Below are 17,276 nucleotides of genomic sequence, written 5' to 3'. Positions count from 1 at the left end.
TAGTCCTCTGGTAGACCCTTCCAAGGGTCAGCCTTAGTTTCCCTTTGCTCTGTTCCTGGGAGAATGCTGCTGTGGGTAGAGGCTTGCAGCCTTTCTACCTGGGGAGGTAGCTCCCAGCCATTGATCGGGCCTGGCTTTGACTCCGCATGGTGCTGCCATTCCTTCCCTGGGTGGTTGGTGTATCCTTAGTCCCTTCTCCCCTGTTTCCCTGCACACCCCCACAACTCCCAGTGGTTTCAGTTATTCCTACTCAGCTTCCCAAGCAGGGCCACCAGCAGCAGCCATGTCTTCTTCCAGAGTGATGTCTGGAGATGTGAGTGCTCATTGGTGACTTGGTTCAACCTGTCACAGGCACAGCCTACTCCCAGGGCATAGCTGGGCTATTGATGCCCACATCCATACATGGATGGCAGGCACAGCCTACTCCCAGGGCATAGCTGGGCTATTGATGCCCACATCCTTTCTGAGCCTTTGTTTTCCAGTCTGGAAATGGGGGTGAAGGCTACACCACCCAGTACTCCATGACCACTCAGTGCCTGGTCAGCTGGGAAGGGGCTAGCAGCTGGCTTTCTCTGCGTGCCCATCTCCTCTGATCAAGGACCATCTCCTGGCTCAGGACTTTCTGGGCCCATTCTGTGCCTAAGCTTTCCATTGTCTTATTCTCTGAACACCCTGGGTGGCAGTGGGCCTGTGCATGTCTCCAGGGGTGTAAGGGGATCTCATGGCATTCTGTCCCCAGGCCACCTGAGGCTTGGCAGCAGTTAGAAGTGAAGTTCCTGTGTATCCCCCTCAGGCCTGTCCCAAAGCCCCGCAGAGGTGGGGCCAATGAAACATCTGGAATAACCCGAACAACCCACAGTGGGCACGGCCCAGCTGTGCTTGGGGGTAGGGTGGCATTTTCTGTGGCTCCAGAACTACTCTGCTGAGGGCTGGTGGAGAAAGTGTAACGGCAGCTCCTCTCGTTGCGTGTGTTGTGTGCATGTGCCTTTAGCTTTCTGGCAGAGGACCTGACACTGGAGCTGGATCGGGTGGAGGCAGACATGCAGGGCCCTCCTTTGCTGGTGAACCTTTGAAATCCTGGATCACACTCGCGAGTTGGAACCACATGAAACGACAGCAGCCCTGACAGCCGGGCCGACTCGGGCTCCTCATGGGTTCTCCCTCTTGGACTGGTTCCCAGCTGGTAGAGCAGCTGGCAGCAGCAAGGCTGCTCCCCGATCCCAGACACCCCACCGGTGGGCCCTTAACCCATCCCGGGCTCTCCTCACTAAGCATCAACGTGGGTCCTCTGAGCACTGACTCCCCAGGTGTGGCCCGTGAGCACATGCGTGAGAAAGCACTGCTATGTGAACCCGTGCTGTGGGGATGTTGGTCGACTGTCCCAGGATGAGAACCTGTTTTGGGCAGCTTGCTTTGTCTCTTGTGTTCCCATCCTCCTCATATACCTGGGCTACTCCATGGACCCCGCTACATGTACCAGTTCCACTGTGGAGGTGGAATCCGGAGGAGTCCTCGTCACCCTCGGCCTGGGACCCCGGGGCCTGGTGACTGAACAGGGCCAACAGGTGCTCTGTTAAATACTCCCTCCTTTTACTCCTCCTCCATGACATATACGGAGTCCACTCTGGGAGCCTGTAGCTCTTTCCTCCCCCAGGGGCTGCTAATCCAACCCCAGTTCTGTATGTATCTCAACTATCCTAACCTCAAGGCTGTCCTGCCCCACGCTGTGGTGTCTGTTGACATGGGGGCATGCTTGTGCTGCTGGCTTCTGTGTACGGGCCAGGTGCAGCCTAGTCACGTGCTTACTCAGGGTCATCTGATTTGTTGCTCCAGGAGAGCCAGAGCTGGGCTTTGCATGAGACTCAAGTGCTTTGGGAACAGTGAGGCCTAGACGGGTCCAGGAGCTCCTGTGATGTGGCTCCCTCCCCTCGCTTTTCCAGGCCAGCTGGGTGTCCACACTTGCAAGTGGTCGGTCACAATCTACACAGTTCTTCACACAATTGCATGTCCACATGCCAGCCCAAACACACATGCGCGCTCATGGACCTGCATATGCTCACACCTCCCCCTGACCGTATGGTTGCACATGTATTCCGCACGTTCACATTCACGGTCCATAATATCATATAGGGGTAGTTGTCCTTTTCTTTTAGAGATTCCGGCATCTTACCCCGGTTTTTGGCTTCTGTCTCTTCGCACAGAGCTGCGTAGCTGTTTGCTTGGTTCTCTGCAGTTTGACTGTGACACACACACGTGGTGTCCTTGTATTTATCGGGGGCCTGCTGAGGTTTGGGTGTGATGTCTTAACTTCTGTCTGTTCTTCTCATTGCCTGTCTGTCAAGGATACCAGCTGCGTGTGAGTTAGAGCAGATAACTGTCCCCAGGCATAATTATTTCCCCCCCCCCAGATATATTAGTTTCTTTTCTTTTTCTTTCTTTTTTTGTTTTTTTGATTTTTTTTTCGAGGCAGGGTTTCTCTGTGTTGCCCTGGTTGTCCTGGAGCTCACTCTGTAGACCATGTTGGCCTCGAACTCACAGAGATCTGCCTACCTCTGCCTCCCGAGTGCTGGGATTAAAGACATGCGCCACCACCACCCAGCAGATGTATTAGTTTCTATCTATCAGTTTACAAGGAGAGAGCTGCTAATGAACCATGGACTGCAGGTGGCATCGGGATGTGGCTGGATTCCCGTGGTTGTGACCTGACGTGTCATCTATTTTCATTTATTTTTACAGTGGTGGGGGTTGAACCTGGGGTCTTGTGCATACTGAATAAACAATGTCACTGAGCTACGTCCCGAGCTCAAAGCTGCCCCTAGTTCCCATGTTTCTTTTTAATCTTGTATTTCCCTTTCTTCATTTATATGCAATTTCTGCATCAGGGTCATTGACAAATCTAACATCAGGGTCGTTTTGGGATTGACTCTTTTTTTTTTTTAAATCTCTGCTGGTTTCCCCATCCTTTATTTGTGTATTAAACTTGTGACTGGAATGTCTAGTTTTCATTCAGCTGACTGCCAAGAGTTGAGCTAGGTTGGGTTGTGGTGGTACACACCTTTAATCCAGGAGGCACTCGGGAGGCAGAGACAAGTGGGTCTCTTGTGAGTTCTAGGCCAGCCTGGTGTACAGAGAGAGTTAGTTCCAGGACAGGCTCCAAAGCTACAGAGAAACCCTGTCTCGAAAAACCAAAACCAACCAGACAAACAACAAGAAGAAATCAACCAATCAAAAAACCTTGAGTCTGTCATCCTGAATCAGAACCTCTTGTTTTGGGCTCTCGAGTTAGAGCTGAGAAATATCAGTGCTTCTCAGACCCCAGTAGCTGGAGTTTCCATCATAATTGCTCCTGCCTGGACCTAACTGGGATTTGGTCACATGGACCCAGCCACCATCCCCTCTTCTCTCTGTGTCCTCAGCTGGTGCCTGTAGGAGTTTCCATCCTTGCTCAGCAGGAACCCCTATGTCTGTTTGCTCCCCTTGTGTCCAGAGCAGCATCTCCCCATCATTTCCCACACATTCAGGTGGGGTGAGTACAGCCCTAACCTGGGACAGGAGGCCCCATCTCCAAGCTTCTGAGGCTGCCCTGTGCATGGCTTCAGCTGTCTGGCTCTGGTCGCCATCTCTAGGCATAGGGCCCTGCTCTCCTCCCCTGCCCGAAGGCCAGCTGTGGGAATCTCCCTGTGCAAGGAGCTTTAGTTCTTGGGACAAACTCTTTTTTTTTTTTTTGGTTTTTCGAGACAGGGTTTCTCTGTGGCTTTGGAGCCTGTCCTGGAACTAGCTCTGTAGACCAGGCTGGTCTCGAACTCACAAAGATTCGCCTGCCTCTGCCTCCCGAGTGCTGGGATTATAGGTGTGTACCACCACTGCCCGGCAGGGACAAACTCTTGTCTCATTCTTCCAGCTGTGCTGTCTGCATCAGTCCTTAGCTTCCTGCGGACGCAAGCCTATGTTGCATCCAGATGTGGACTTCCGGGACTGGTATAATACAGGAGTAACTGCGGTTTGTCTTTTGCATGGATTCCCTTGTGAAACCAACATGATAGTTATGTTTTATAGTGTGAGGAAACACAGAGCCAAGGTCAGACCTTGGTCTTTGCAGATATGAAGGAGGCCTTGCTTGGGGCATTGAGCTGATGATGACACTCAGCCTGGCAGGTGGGACGCATTTCTCCATCCTGGGCCCTTGTGACAGCAAGATGGAGCTGTAGGAAGGGGCTGTGAAAATGAGCCCTGTTCCGTTTGACTTCAGATCTTCGCCTTTGCAGACAGCTGTGGCACCTGTTCTAGCTGTGCTCAGTTCTAGGTCTCACTGGGGCTTGCAGCCTCGTTTGCATAAGTAGATTTAGCACCGGTCTTTAACGGGTCAGGGGAACAGGAGCCTCCATGCCTGAACTGAAGCTGAGGGTGGCTACTGCGTATGCACTGTCCCTGGGGACAAGGCCACCGGGGAGCCCCAGTCCTTTAGAGCATGCTTTTCAGTGATTACTGACTATTGGGGTACACAAGGGGAGCCCTAGGGCAGTAGTAGGGCAGTAGGGCTGATGTGGCATCAGGAACATTCAGAAGGAGGGGGTGTCTGCCTTATTGCCTTTGCCAGGTGCCCTGCCTATTGGAGGACCTGCCATCAATACGATGACAAAATGAACAGGGTGTCCTGGAGAGGGTAGCAGGCTAGGGAATGCAGAAAATGCTGCATCTTTTTTTTTTTCCTGGTTTTTCAAGACAGAGTTTCTCTGTAGCTTTGGAGCCTATCCTGGAACTAGTTCTTTCTTGTAGACCAGGCTGGGCTCGAACTCACAGAGATCCGTCTGTCTTTGCCTCACGAGTGCTAATATTAGGCGTGTGCCGCCACCAACCGCCCCGCGTCAGAAAACTCTGAATCTTAGCAGAGGAGCAGGTGGGTTTCTGTGGTAGGGAGCAGAGACTTCTGGAAGTAGGAAAGGATTCCAAGAGTAGGCCTGGGGAGGGCCCTGCCAGCCAGAGTTCCAATTTTATCTTCTGGAAAGTTCATTGTACTGTTCTGGGGGAAACAACAGGATATATGGGGAAATTGAGAAGGAGCTACCTTGGGCCAGCCTGGGTGGCCAACACAGGGCAGCAGTCCATACAATGAGGTGTTCCTCAGCTTGCAGACCATGGAGTTATGACAGCTGAGCCCTCCTGATGTGTAAGCTCACAGCCTCCAGCCCCTGAACCGCCCTCCCCAAGCCTCTCCCAGCAGGGTTGGCAGCTGGTCTATCAGATAGTGTTTTTGCTTACCCAGCAGCTCCATGTTCGTGGGCTAGCTTCAAGTATTTTCATGTACCCTCGAGACAATGATTAAAAAGTAATTAACCTAAATTTAGCCTGATTGTCATAAATAAATTAGCTGCATGAATCACCTGTGATCTACCAGCCTACACATGTTTGACTACCAGGTGAACGTCCCCCAGGGGAGCTATGGGGTCCCTGCACTGTACATCAGGGGACAGGGTCATCCTCAGGGACTTGCGTGGTCTGCTTCAGTGCCCATGATATGGGAGGTTACCCTGTCAGCCAACGGCAGCCAGCTGTCCTTGGGGGCTGAAGCTGTTGTCAGCACACTTGAAGCTGCAAACCAGAGAGCAGAGCCCTACAGATTTGTCTCTGTGACCAGCCGCCTATTCTGTCAACCCTGAGGGCTGGAGCCATCGCACCTATGGGCTATCCAAGGCCCTGGTGTTTCTGTCAGCTACCTGCAGGTGGTGTTTGGAGGGCCTGGCAGGGACGGGTTGCTGCTGCTTTGTGGGATGTTTGTTTCTGATTGTGTCCAGTCCCCCACCAGCCTTGCCCCCATGTAGAGGTCCGTGACCTCACCATAGACTAGTTCTCCCCCATGATTTTGTTGCCTCTTCCTTGGATGCCTGCCCCTGCTGCCTCTTAGGTGTGAAGCACCCTTGGGAATCTGCTTGGTCATCTCTCCCTTGGGCTTCATCTTCCTCATGGCTTTCTCCAGGGCACCTGCATCCTCAGGCTCTCTGCACCCCCATCCTGTTCAAGACCAGTGGGCTCAGCTGTTGCTGTGGATAGACTCTAATTCCTTATGTTGGTAGTCTGGACACACCATCAGATCGGGGGTCCCCAAGCTGCTTATGGGTCAGCTCCTGAGCACATGTCCCCATGTTCCACTGAGTCTCACTGCCCCCTCCCCATCCCTGTTGGCTTTCACCTGGAACATATCCATGGCCACTATGGAAAAAAATAAAATTATTCAAACCTTAGTGCAAACATCAGGTTGTGATCATTTTGGAAAGATTAGGGGCTGGATAGATCTCACCATGAGTTTTCTTCATAAGCTTGAGGACCTGAGTTCAAATCCTCAGTACCCATGTAAAAAGCGGGCTGTGTCTCCGCATGCCTGTAATAGCAGCACTGTGTGGGGAAGGGGATTGCTGGGGTTTGCTGGCCATCAGCCAGCCTTGCTCTGGGTTCAGCGAGAGTCTCTGACTCGAGGGAGTGCAATGAAGCGTGATAGAGCAGGACCCCTGACGGCCCCCGCTAGCTTCTGTGTAAGGGTGGATGGGCCTACACACATGTGGCACCACACACAATGTGGTGGTTTGAAAGAAAATGGTCCCCAAAGAGTGTGACACTGTTAGGAGGTGTGGCCTTGTTGGAGTAGCTGTGTCACTGTGCTGAGGGAGGCGGGGGGCTTTGCAGTCTCCTATGCTCAAGCTATGCCTGGTGCCACAATTGCTTCTGCTGCCTGTGGATCAAGATGTAGAACCCCCAGCTCCTTCTCCAGCACCATGTCTGCCTGCACACCGCCATGTCTGGCTCTCCTGTGTGTTTCTGTTGATTTGCCCAGCTTATCTTCGCTGGTGTTGAACCTGTGTATTGATACTTCTGAACAGTTTGAGGAGAGATCCAGGACACGGGTCCTCCAGTATGCTCCCTGCTTCTCTGTCCCCCTCCCTCCAGGACTCTCTCACTGTGACCTCTGGGTTTATCCCTCTTTCTGTATTTCCCGTTCCTTTGTCACCCTTGAGCCTTCCTGGACATAGCTGTTCAGGTCTCATCTTTTTCTCCATGACATCGCTTCTCCTTATTGGTTTGACTTAGGTCTGTTAAATCCATCCAGCCACGGTGGTTCTTGAGCAAAGATGTCCACATCCTGACCTGGACTCTGGGATCCGGTTACATGGTCTGGCAAAAAGCACTCTGTAGGTGGGATTGGGACAAGCCTGGGGAGGCTCACCTTTGTTAGGAGATTCTTGAGACATGCGGCAAGCCAAGGAGCAAGAGAGCACGTGGGACCTGGGAACGGTTGGTTCTTTCTCAAGACCTAGATCAAAGCAGAGAGGCCTGTGCGGGGCATCTGGCCTTAGGCTGTAGAATTCTCAACCTGTGGGTCGAGACTCCTTTGAGGGATTGCATATTAGATATTTATGTTACAATTCATAACAATAGCAAAATTACAGTTATGATGTGGCATAGAAAATAGTTTTATGGTTGGGGAGTCATTCCAACATGAAAGGCTGTGTTAAAGGGTCATAGCATTAGAAAGGTTGGGAACCACTGTTGTAGAGGAGTGCAGGATCTCATGTCTCTGAGTTTGTGACTTTGTGTCAGCAGCACAGAGCAAATGGCGTTGCCATGATTTTTTATTTTATTTTTTTATTTTAGTTTTTCAAGACAGGGTTTCACTCTAGCTTTGGTGCCTGTCCTGGAACTAGCTCTTGTGGACCAGGCTGGTCTTGAACTCACAGAGATCCACCTGCCTCTGTCTCTCGAGTGCTGGGATTAAAGGCATGTGCCACCACCACCCAGCCATTACATGATTTTAATTGCATCATTTTTTTGGTTTGAAGTGTGTAAATTTCACACGTCACAGCTTCTAAAATCCTGCTCCAGATGGCAGCTTTCCTAGATTTTTTACGCTGCTGTCTAGATAATCCATCGCCATGTCTTAGAGATTCTGCTTCCTGTGCCAGCTCACCTTCTGTTCAAGGGACTTTGTGTCCCTGTATTCTTGGTGGCGTTCAAATGCTGAATATTTCGTCTGAAAAGTTGGTGGTGGCACATGATTTTAATTCCAACACTCAGGAGGCAGAGGCAGGTGGATCTCTGTGAGTTTGAGACCAGCTTGGTCTACAGACAAAGTCCCAGGACAAATAGGGCTACACAAAGAAACCATATCTCGAAACAAACAAACAATAAAAACAAAAATAAAGAAGCAGCCGGGCAATGGTAATGCACACCTTTAATGCCACTGTTTGGGAGGCAGAGGCAGGTGAATATCTGTGAGTTCAAGGCCAGCCTGGTCTACAAAGAGAGTTCCAGGACAGCCAAGGCTACACAGAGAAACCCTGCCTCAACAATCAATAAACAAACAAATATACAAACAAACAAATAAATAGACCCAAATGGCATTTAGATGAGGTTATTTCTCCCCAATAGGATTTTAAAAATTGCTCCCAGTCATGTGCGGTAGTTTATGCCTATAATCCCAGTTCTTGGGAGACTGAGGCAGGAGGATTGAGGTTAAGGCCAGCCTGGGCTACAAAGTGAGATTCTGTCTCAAAAACCAGTAGTAGTAGTCATAGTAATAACAATAACAACAACAATAATAATAATGAAAATAATAAAAGCAAGTATTAATCATTTCTGCTAGGTGTCTGTAGACACTAGCATTTGGGATGTATCACACAGAGCAGTCCCTCAGTAGCATAGTCTACTTACCAGCCCACAGCTGTCCCAGGTCCTGCAGGAGGCCCTGAAGTTGGGGTGCATGAGCCTCTTCCCAGATGAGCACACAGGCCTGGCCTCAAACCCAGCCCATGGGGAAGCCAGGCACGGGGTGCAATACCCCACAGCTTCTCTGCTTTCATCTTTTACGGGCCAAGATGCAGGTTGAGACCAGTCACCAGCTGCCTCATTAGCAACCACACCACTGGCGTCACCTTGCTGTTGCACACTCGAAAACCCAGGAGTCACACTCGGAACCTGTCCAGCTTCCTCCCCTGCAGCCACCTGGAGATGCAATCACTGACTGATCTGGCGAGATCCTATCTTCTCATTTGGGGGCTCCCTGAATTAATTACCTGTGGGGAGGTGACTCATGGGGCCCAGGGTCTAATGAGGCCATTGCTCTGCTGCTTCAATAGCCCACGTTTGTGCACACATACCTCACACATGCAGACACCCCTACCCCACACACTCATGTATATGGGGACATGTATAAGTACACATACATGTATACATACACACAGGCATGGCCACATATAGATATGTCCATAAGTACACACACCACATATGTATGTATGTACCACACTCTCATACACATAGACATGCACACATACCCCCCACATGCAGTCATCTGCACACACACATATTCTTCACATAGAGACATGTACATGTACATGCATACATATAGACAAGTATATGCATGTACCACACACATGTAGCATCGCACACACAAATGCAACAATGCTCTTAAACGTATAGACACATACATGCACATACCGCATATATGCACACTCCTGCACCTATACTCATGCACACACAGATCCCACAATGCAGACTTGTACACGTCCATGAACACCCACACATGTATATACCTCATGAGAGTCCACTTAGATATACAGGCACACATGCAGATATGCACATACACAAGCATGCTCATGCACTTACAGATATGTGCATGCACCCACCATGCATACATGCAGACATACATACTCATCCACATGCACATGTACACACACATGTTCCAGCCCCTGCATGGTGATGCCGCAGGGAAAGTGGAGGCTGTTGTAACTGTTAGGCCTTGTAAATGCCCATGTCCTTGCTGTGTGCAGGGGCTCTTCACACCTTAAGTAACAATTAACCGGAAGGTTGAAGGCCCCTCATCTTCTCATTCTTTTAGCTCATCACTCAGCAGGTGCCAGGCACTGTGCTTGGTGCAAGGGTAACACTCTTGGATTTGGGGTGGAGGTGAAGGCAGCATCCAAGGAAAGAGCCTGAGGGGCCAACAGGCAGAGGGTAGAAGTGCTGTCTGGGAGACAGTGTTGGAAGCAGAAAGCTGAGCAGGGCAGGAGGATTGGGGATCCTAAAGTAGATCGGGGAGGAGGCCTCCATCCAGCACAGCATCTTCCAGGAAAAGCTGCAGACCAGGGTTAGGCTAGTGTCCTTCAGGGTCACGGGGAGAGTGGGGATGTCACTCTTTGGGCAGCAGACACTCTCATTTGGATGTGCGGTTGGCGGGATGGGGTGGGTAGACTGGTGGCTGGGCTGACAGCTAGGGTGCTGGGGTGTGGTGAAGGTGGAGCCTGTAGTATTAGGGAAGGGCTTCAGTGAATCGGGCAGGACTTGCCAATGGGTGAGAGCGGAGGATGTGGCGACTTTGTTGGCTAGAGCCTGTGGGGATGGGTAGCGGTCAAGAGGAAGTTCTGTTGTCTATGAGATGTTTGCTTGTTTGGGTCCCAGCACTTTCCCCCTAATCTCGGTAAATGCCTCCCAGTTTCCTCATGGTGCACAGTGGTGGTGGGACAAGGGAAGTCTGACCCATGGCTTAGCCACTAGGGTTTACCTTCTAGGATGGCACCCTGAGACTAGAGCCCAGGTGTTTGTCACCAATGGGAAGTCTTCACCCTGTGATGTCCTCTAGTGGACCTGGTGGGATATCCTGCAACTCCATGACTGACCACCACAGGTGGGTTCTGTTCTCTGCAGCTGAAGGCCCGATCACTCGCCTCTCACCAAGAGCATAGACCATGTGTCAGGAGCCCGAGGGTGACCCCAGGGTGCAGGGCAGATTCCAGGGAGAACATTTGAGTGGGTGAGTTTGCCCTGTAGAGGGCCTGGCACACATGGGGGCATTCCTGGGTTTGATGCTCACTGTAATTGGCACCTAAAGTTTCCGGTGAATTCCAGGTAGGCTTTCTGCCAGGCTCTACCCCCATGCGGCTCCTGCTGTGCCAGGGCCGGTGTGAGCCAGAAGGAACAGCACAGGTTGGTCTGACTCCAGCAATTTGGTCATCTCTGTTGGTCTCTGCCATCATTTCACTCCTTGTCCCTCGCAACAGCTGTTCCATGTGCCCTTGGCTTGGCTGCCTGCACACACACCTGGAGTTTAAGTCTCCTGTTTACAAAGCCCGCCCAGCCACAGTGGATGGAAGAATTAATTTGCTTTAGTGGCATACTCCAGTGCTGGGACAAGAAGTCAGAGAACTGCGCGTGCCACTGTACAAACAATGCTCTGTGTGTATGTGTGTGTGTGTGCGTGTGTGTAGGTGAAGTGTGGGGTGTATTCCTAAGCCAATGCCAAGCTATCTCAGTTGCATTCCCAAGTTGCCAGCAATTAGACCTGTAACAGACTAGACTGGGTGAAAGTATCTTTGCTGGCACTCGAAGCTGGCCTGGCTCCTGGCGGCCTGTTGGGTTGGGTGACTGAGAAGCCTGACTTCCCTTGCTAGGTCCCCTCCCTCTAGATCCCAGTAGGGATCCTGGGGATGCAGGGGCTCAGCAAGACTGCTGTGAGGCTTTCGGGGGAGGGGGTTCAAGAGGTCCCACCCACCCCTGGTATCTACGACTTCTCAGCAGCCAAGAGGACATTCGTTCATTCATTTACTTTCAATGTCCACTCCGCTCAGCCTCCCTATGCGTCAAACTGAGACCAAGATGCCTGATTTGTGAAAGATTTACTAAAATTCTTCCTCCCACGGGCAGAAAAGAATTGTCTATCCTCCTCTGGGCACAGCCTTTGAGGACTCAGCTGCCAGCCCGAGGATAAGTTTTGTTTCTAGATGATGCAGGCGGTCTGAGGATGTGGAGGGCACATTCCCTCAGTCTGCGGAGACTGCTCACACTGACTAGTGGGCAGGGGTGCAGATGTCAGGGCGAGGCTGGCACATTGTTGGCCACAGGACCAGTGTGGGATGACCGAGGGGTCAAGGCCAATGTCTATTGTCTAGAGAGACTGGGAGAGACAATACCTGGCAAGAGAGCCAGGGACATCTAGCCATCCTTCCTGGGCTATCTCCCCTCAAATTTGGCTGTTATCTGAGCCAGCTGGGTGAGGGTGGTTAAGAAGGAGGTCTGGGCCTTCATCCAGGTCTAGGAGCTCAGGGCTGCCTGCATGGCTGCAGGGTTCAGCACTAGGGCCCCATCCAGAGATCTCAGTTCATCCAACTCCGTACCAGTGAATGAGCTGTTAGCAAGCCCTTTCCGGGCCTCCAACACACAGAAGAGAGAAAGAAGCCCATGGCTTCAGTATCGTCAAGCAACCAGGGCAACAGGACTGTGGGAAGCTACTGGGTCAAAATGGGGGGGGTGTCTGTGAGCCTCCACAAGCAATCACCACGTGGGCTTCACTGAAATCGGGCCGTGTGTGCTCTGAAAGACTCCAGATTATGTAAAACCATATCTTTACGGGCTTTGCTTTGTTCTGAGAGACTCCATTTTACCGGCAGCTTTTAACTATTTTGGGAGTGGAGGATGAGTGTGCAAATTGGATGCACGTGTAAATGATAGCCTCTATCCAACACCGAGGAGGCACAAATAGCCCAAAAATAGCTTAGTCCTAAAAGCGTCACTCTGAATTTACCAAAGCAAATCATGTCTATAGGAGCATATGGGTGTACTAAGAGCGTATTAGGAAAACCAGGCCCACGAACTTATTAAACACACTAGACTAAAGGGTCTCCTCTACAAAGAAGAGGATGCTCAACATGGAAGGGCAACACCCTCAGCAACCTGTCACCTGACTGTGAATGTGACAGACAGGCAGAGAACACCTAGCTGTCTCACGGGATTCAGTCCAACCCACTTCTCTCTGTTGACGTGGCCTACTTAGTTTGCTGTCTTGTCTGTCCACCTGCTTGTCTCTCTGGCCCTGCTGTCTATCCACTTGTCTGTCCATTCAGACCCAGGCTTGCCTGTCTCTTCTACAGCTTCTATTGCCCTGTACCTCCCCTCCACCCTGCAGCTCAGCCCTGCTTGCGGGAGGTCTGCAGAAGGGCTGGTTACTGACCCTTGAAGAGATACTTCTCCATTCTGTCAGCTTCCTACTTTACCTCTGTAAGACCATTTTGAAACTTCTTGGATTCTGCTATGGTCTCTTTCTTCTTTATCGCCATATCTGCCTATAACTGACAGATGATATAGACATAGAATAGAGAGACGGATATAGAGATATTGTTCTAGCTAACTTTAACTTTCAACTTGACCAAGCCTTGAATCATTTAAGAAGGGAGTCTCAATTGAGGGGCTGTCTAGATCAGAAAAGCTTGTGGGCATGTCTTTGGGGGATAGTGTCTTGGTTGTTAGTTGATATTGGAGGGCATAGTCCACAGTGTGTGGCACCATTCCCCGGGCAGGTAATTCAGGATTGTGTATATATGTGGGGTGTGTGTGTGTGTGTGTGTGTGTGTGTGTGTGTGCCAGCAAACAGTGTTCCTCCATGAATTTTGCCTTTAAGTTCTTGCCTTGGCCTTTCAGTGATGAACTATGACTTAGAAATACAAACCAAATAGCTGGGTGGTGTGGCGCATGCCTTTAATCCCAGCACTAGGGAGGCAGAGGCAAGCAGATCCCTGTGAGTTTGAGGCCAGCCTGGTTCTACAAAAGCTAGTTCCAGGACAGGCTCCAAAGCTACAGAGAAACCCTGTCTTGAAAAACCAAAAAAAAAAAAAAAAAAAAAAAGAAAGAAAGAAAGAAAGAAAGAAAGAAATACAAACCAAATAAACACCTTCCTTCCCCAAAGTGGAAGAACATTTTGGTCAGAGCATTAAGAACAAGAACATGATTTATTGTTATTTTGTATGTGTGCTTGGTGTGTGTGTATGTCTCTTTGTGTGCATGGGCCATGGTGCATGTATATAGAAACTGGAGGACAACTTTGAGGTCTGTTCTCTCCTTCCACAATTACATGGGTTCTGGGGACCAAACTGGAGTTGGTTGTTAGGATTGTGCGGCAAGTGCCTTTACCCACTGAGCCACCTCCACAGCCTGCTAGTCAGAGTATTTTCTTACCGTGGGATGTTTAATGTGTGCGCTGAAAGTTAGTTTTAGTAATTAAGATCGAAATCAAAGAACCCATGTTTGCGTACTTGCTGTGACTACTTGACAGATCACTGCCAAGGAAAGCTCCGTGCTTGGTAGATTTATCATGGTTAATACATTCTGACATCGTGGAAAGACACATGTCTGTTCCTCTGTGGTTCTGACATGGCAGGCCTATGACAAGCTTGCTCCAGAGTGATGGTCCTAAACTCTGACTTTCCCATGGCAGCTGTTTGTCTTCTAGTCTCCTGCGGGCAAAGCACCCTGGTTGTGGCTGTGGCAAAATGCCTGTGGAAGCATGCTCCAGTCATAAGCAGTCCTGGCGAGGGTGGACAGTTAGTGTCTCCTCTGAGGACACCTGGAGACAGGGCACAGTGTTTCTGAGGTGTTCCCAGTCTCTCCAGCTGGATGTCACAGTATTTTCCTTCATTGTGGTCAGGATGCTAGTTTGGGCCCTAGGACCAACCTCAGGGATCCAGGAATGATGTCAGGGGAACCACCTTACCCTGTCCTCAACACCTCTGGGGTTTTTTTTTTGTTTGTTTGTTTTCTTTTTCTTTCTTTCTTTCTTTTTTTGGTCTGTGACTACAGGCCATCACCTCCTTGTACCTGAGAGTCAAGGCCACATTCAAAACTATAATTAATTTTTTTTCTATGATGGTTTCTGGTTTTCTCAGCAGCCTCGGGAGGCAGTGACCTCCTTACTCATCATTCCCCATCAGGGCTGACCTCCTGTAGCCTCCATCCTGGCATGGCTCCCCAAGCTGGGTGCAACAGCTGACTTCTTGCAGCAAAGATGCCAGGCCTCTCTGGTCCCAGGGCTGGGTGGGGCCTGGGTATCTGCATTCCTAATGAGCTCCCAGGTGCTGCCCCTGGGGCTGTCCCAAAGCCTCAGGAGGCTCCGTCCCAGCAGAGTTCCCAGCCTTGGCACCAGGTAGAAGCACCTGCTGGCGCTTAGTAGAGGAGCTGCCTGGGGCTGCAGTCTGACTCAGGTGTGGCTGGTGTGCCAGAGACCAGCCAGCTCCCACCATACAAGATGTCTGTGTCTGCTGGCTGGGACAGTAGGCTGGAACCCTCAGGACCGGAAAGCCTTTTTAAAATATAATTAATTAATTAATTAAAATGTATTCAGGTGTTTTGTTTCCATGTATGTATGTGTACAACATGCATGCCTGTTGCCCAGGGAGGTCAGAAGATGGCATCAAATTCCCTGGGATTAGGGTTACAGAGGGTTGTACACCATTGTGTGGGTGCCAGGAATCGAACCAGTGTCCTCTGTAAGAACAGCCAGTGCTCTTAACTGCTGAGCCATCTCAGTCCTGGAAAGTCTTGTCACTCGTCATTATTTCTGCAACTAAGGTAGAGATATAAATTAAAATTAGAGTTTAATGACTGGAGAGATGGCTCAGTGATGAAAAGCACTGGCTGCTCTTCCAGAAGACAGGGGTTCAATTCCCAGCATCCACACAGTAGCTCACAGGTGTCTGTAATTCCAGTCTCAGGAGATCTGACACCTTCTTCTGACCTCCTCGGGTACTGTGTGCATGTAGACAGACAGACAAAACACACGTACACATAATTTTTTTCTAAAATCTTAAGTAAAAAAATCAGGCTACACATATGGGTTCTCTCTCTCTTTCTCACTGTGTGTGTGTGTGTGTGTGTGTGTGTGTGTGTGTGTGCAGATGCCTGTGTATATAGTGGTTAGATGTTGTTTCTTGGCTCTGCCACCATTTTTTTTTTTTGAGACAATTCTGTCACTGGCCTGGAGCTGGCCGCTGGAATGAGGTGGAGCTCAAAGGAGTGAAGAGTCTTACATCTGTATTTCTCCCTCTGCAGCACCATCTACCTGGAAAATGTGTCTCTTTAGTGCCTCGTCCTCCTGTGGGCTCCCGCGTCTGTCTTTGCCCAGGTCTGCTTTCCCTAGGGCTCAGCTCACACTGCCCTGCTTCCAGCATGCCTGGTTCCCACTGTTCCCAACCCAGACTCCTTCTCCTGGCCACGAGGCACAGCCTTACATCTTCCCTCTCCTGCACCCAGAGCCCTGGCTCCCCTGACATCCCTGTGGGCACAGTCGGACTGGTCTCCGAACCTGTACTTGCTGTGCTGACCCCAGGCATGGGGTCACAGTTGAGCTGGTTGTCATCTACCCAGACAGTATCATATGCATGGGACTGAAGATTGATAGGACTGGAGACACAATTTCCCTGTCTTAAAGTGAAGAGGAAGAAATGTGTCCATTCAGGGGAAAGCAGAGCCTGCAGGATATCCCATGCCTGGCTGCCCAGCTACTTGCTTGCACATAACCACAAGCGGCTGTCACAGCCCCGACTCCCAGGCTCTGGTCAGGTCCCCTTGCTGCCGCTGCCATTGTCACAGCTTTGCCACCTTTCTTCATTATGTCCTGCCAGCCTGAGGCCTGAAGTCCCACACTGGTTTCCCCTAGGGTGGCAGTGACAATGGGATAGGAGTGCCTGACTCGCGTCTACTGTCCCACCTCTGTTTTGGGAGCCCATAACTTGCCTGATTTCACAGAAGCACAGCCTGGGGGAAGTGCATCAGGAGTCTCACCCACATCCATTTTCAGGCTTTTTAGATGAGGCTTTGAACTTTAGAGCTGATGCTGGACCTTGGGGTTTGAAATTTGTTTTGCCTCTGAGGACATAGATTTTTAGGGACTGTTAGGGACTAAAATGCTTGCGTGAACAGAGTCGAAAACTAACCCTTAATGTGGGTGAGACCTTTGGAGGTGACTCTCTGGTGAGGGTGGGGCCCCAGGAGTGTTGTTAGTGCCCCATTAGAGACCCCAGAGGGTTTGCTGCTGTGCTCTCTGGAACCCAAGCGAGGCCTCCTCAGAGACTGTTGCTGCTGCATCTTGCCTTGGACTTGGAGGCTATGAGCAATGCGCCCTAGCGTTCCAGTCCCTGGTGAGTGGTGGTTTGTCATAGCTATTCCAGCCGACTTGAAGTCACTGGGAAGCCAATGTGTAAGTCGACGGCTGCTTAGTGTTCAGGAAATTGTCCAGACACATTTGATGTGTCCTGTGATAGAATCGGCCAAGTGCCCGTGGGGCTACAGAGATATCAAAGAACTCAGTCTCCGTGGACACAGCCTGAGTCCTTATTGTCTGTTCCCTCTTGCCCCATGCTCCCATGCTGCTGGGTCATGCTCCTTGCCCTGTGCAGGAAGCTCGACTTTCTTCCTTGCTGTCCTCTATTTGTGGCTCAGGCCTCCATGCAGCTGGGATTGGCCAGGGT

This window comes from Microtus pennsylvanicus, chromosome 7 (genome assembly GCF_037038515.1).
Source record: "Microtus pennsylvanicus isolate mMicPen1 chromosome 7, mMicPen1.hap1, whole genome shotgun sequence".
NCBI lineage: Eukaryota > Metazoa > Chordata > Mammalia > Rodentia > Cricetidae > Microtus > Microtus pennsylvanicus.
Note: the sequence above shows the minus strand (reverse complement) of the source record.